General features: G+C 36.3%; 1 pseudogene; it reads right to left on the minus strand.

Annotated features, from left to right (window-relative positions):
- Window positions 1-1788: 1788 nt before the first annotated feature.
- On the minus strand, window positions 1789-2023 carry LOC114206279 (cytochrome c oxidase subunit FA4 pseudogene; annotated as a pseudogene).
- Window positions 2024-2446: the final 423 nt, after the last annotated feature.

Below are 2446 nucleotides of genomic sequence, written 5' to 3' on the forward strand. Positions count from 1 at the left end.
AGCACATGGGTTGCTCAAAGAAAGTGGCCTGATGATGGTGTGACCAACTGGCATCTTATTCCCTGGCTCTCCCCGGTCAGGAGATACAGTATTTTTCATCGGCATGCTTCCATGATTAGTGTCTTGGTAAGCATAACTCTATTTGCTGCTTTTTGCCCTATATGTGCCTGTCAATTTAGAAAGGAAATAGCCAAAGCATTTTATTTCCTCATGTTCTTTCACATGATGCCAGTCATATTAGTCAAAGCAGGCCATCATAGGTAACACAAATAGCTCTAAGGATGAGAGATATCGCTCACAAAGCTTGAGACACATTCATAACATATCAGGCTATTGTGGATTTTTTTTCCCTTGAGTAAGTGTGTCTTTAAGCAATTGGTCATTCCATCCAATTTGTTGATTTTATTGGCATGAAGTTGTTCATCACACTCCCTTACTCTGCTGTTATTTATTGTCTCTAGAGTCTGTGGTTAGCTCTTCTCTTTCATTCATTATATTAGTAATTTGTCTCTCTCTCTCTCTCTCTCTCATTCTCTGATGAATCTTGCCACAAGTTTTTCAATGTATTGGTCTTTTTGGAAACCTGCTTTTGGTTTTGTTGAAGTTCTCAATTATTTGTCCATTTTCTATTTCTGCTCCTTATTATTTCTTTCCATTTACTTTGGGTGTCATTTGCTCTTCTTTTCCTAGTTTTTTTTTTTTTTTCAGAATGAAACTAGAAATGTTGATAAAATACCTTTGTAAAATAAACATTTAAAGACAAAAATTTTTCATCAATCAGTATCCCACAAATTTTATGTTGAGTTTTCATAATCACCTATTAAGGTATCTTCGTAAATATCTCGTGATACACTTTTTGAATCAAGGCTTTTGAATCAAGAAGTGTGTTGTTTGGGGTGCCTGGGTGGCTCAGTCGGTTGAGCATCTGACTCTTGATTTCAACTCAGGTCATGATCTCAGGTTGTGAGATAGAATCACACATAGGGCTCTGCACTCAGCAGGGAGTCTGCTTGAGATTCTTTCCCTCTCCCCCCCCTCTGCTCTTCCCCCCGCTTGCTCACGCTCTCTTTCTCTCTCTCTCTCTAAAATAAATAAATAAATCTTTAAAAAAAAGTGTGTTGCTTAATTTCTACGTATTTGGGGGTTTTAGATATCTTTCTGTTACTGATTTTTGGTTTAATTCCATTTTGTTGGGATTAAACAGACTTTGTTTTCAGTCCTTCAGATATACTGAGATTTGTTTTTATGGCATCTTGATACATATTCTATTTGCACTTTAAAAAATTGTGCATACTATCGTTAAACTGATGCTCAATAAATGTCAGTTAGGGTCAAATTGGCTTAAAGCGTTGTTCAGGTGTTTTTTATCTTTACTGATTTTTTAATTTTTGTTCTATCAGTAATTGAGAGAAACATATTGAAACCTCCAACAACAATTGTGGATCCATCTATTTATCTTTGCAGTTCTATAAATTTTGCTTCACACACTTTGAAATTATCTTAGTAAAAGTATACACATTTAGGATTTTGTGTCTCTTGATGAATTGTGTTTTATTATAATTAAATGTTCATTTTTATCTCTGATTGTATTTCTTTGCCCAATACCACTTTTTCTTTTCTTTTTTAAGTTTCAGATATTTATTAATCAGTGTAAAATAAAGCCCAACACAATACACCAACATAATTTCATGCATTTACAGGGGAAATATTTCCTGGATAAGTGGAAAACTGTGCAGATGGCTTCTGGGAGACCTTCATTCTAAGCAGCGTTATAGTGAAACATTTCACTTAGAAGTCTGGATTTTCTTTCTTCAGTTTGCTGTAATCTACACTCACTGAGTAGAACTTGTACTGATCATTAGGACCCAGTTTGTTCCAGGGTTCTATGTTATTCTTCCTAGCCCAACTGACATCGGGATTGAACAATGCCAGGCACAAGACATACAGGGCTGCTCCAATAACATAGGAAGATGCAGATCAAACTCGGGTGCATCTTGGCCTGACCCAGGATCTGGTGTAACATGGCTGTGGCAGAGGCCTCCCGTCCAGAAGGAGAAAATATCAAATCTGCAAGGCCCAGCACTAAGTAGTCCTACACTAACGATGAACGGATATCCAAAGTCGCCCAGCTACTTTTTCTGATAATAATACAGTCACGCATGTCTTCTTATCATTATTCTTTTCATGGTGTATCTGATTCCATCCTTTTACTTGCAAACTATCTGTGCCTTTATGTTTAAATTGGGTTCCTTGTAGACAGTATATAGTTGGATCTGTCTTTTTAGTCTATCTGATAGAATTTTTTAAATTGGGGTGTTTAGACCATTTATATTTAATGTAATTTTTGGTATGACTCTCCCAACTTGTTTCTTGTTTCCAATTTGTCCCCTCTGGTCTTTGCTCCTTTTTCCTTCTTTCCCTGCCTTCCTTTGGGTTAATTAGGTTT

Source organism: Eumetopias jubatus, unplaced genomic scaffold, assembly GCF_037043125.1.
Source record: "Eumetopias jubatus isolate StellerSeaLion01/CBP00866 unplaced genomic scaffold, mEumJub1_p1.0 scaffold_7, whole genome shotgun sequence".
NCBI lineage: Eukaryota > Metazoa > Chordata > Mammalia > Carnivora > Otariidae > Eumetopias > Eumetopias jubatus.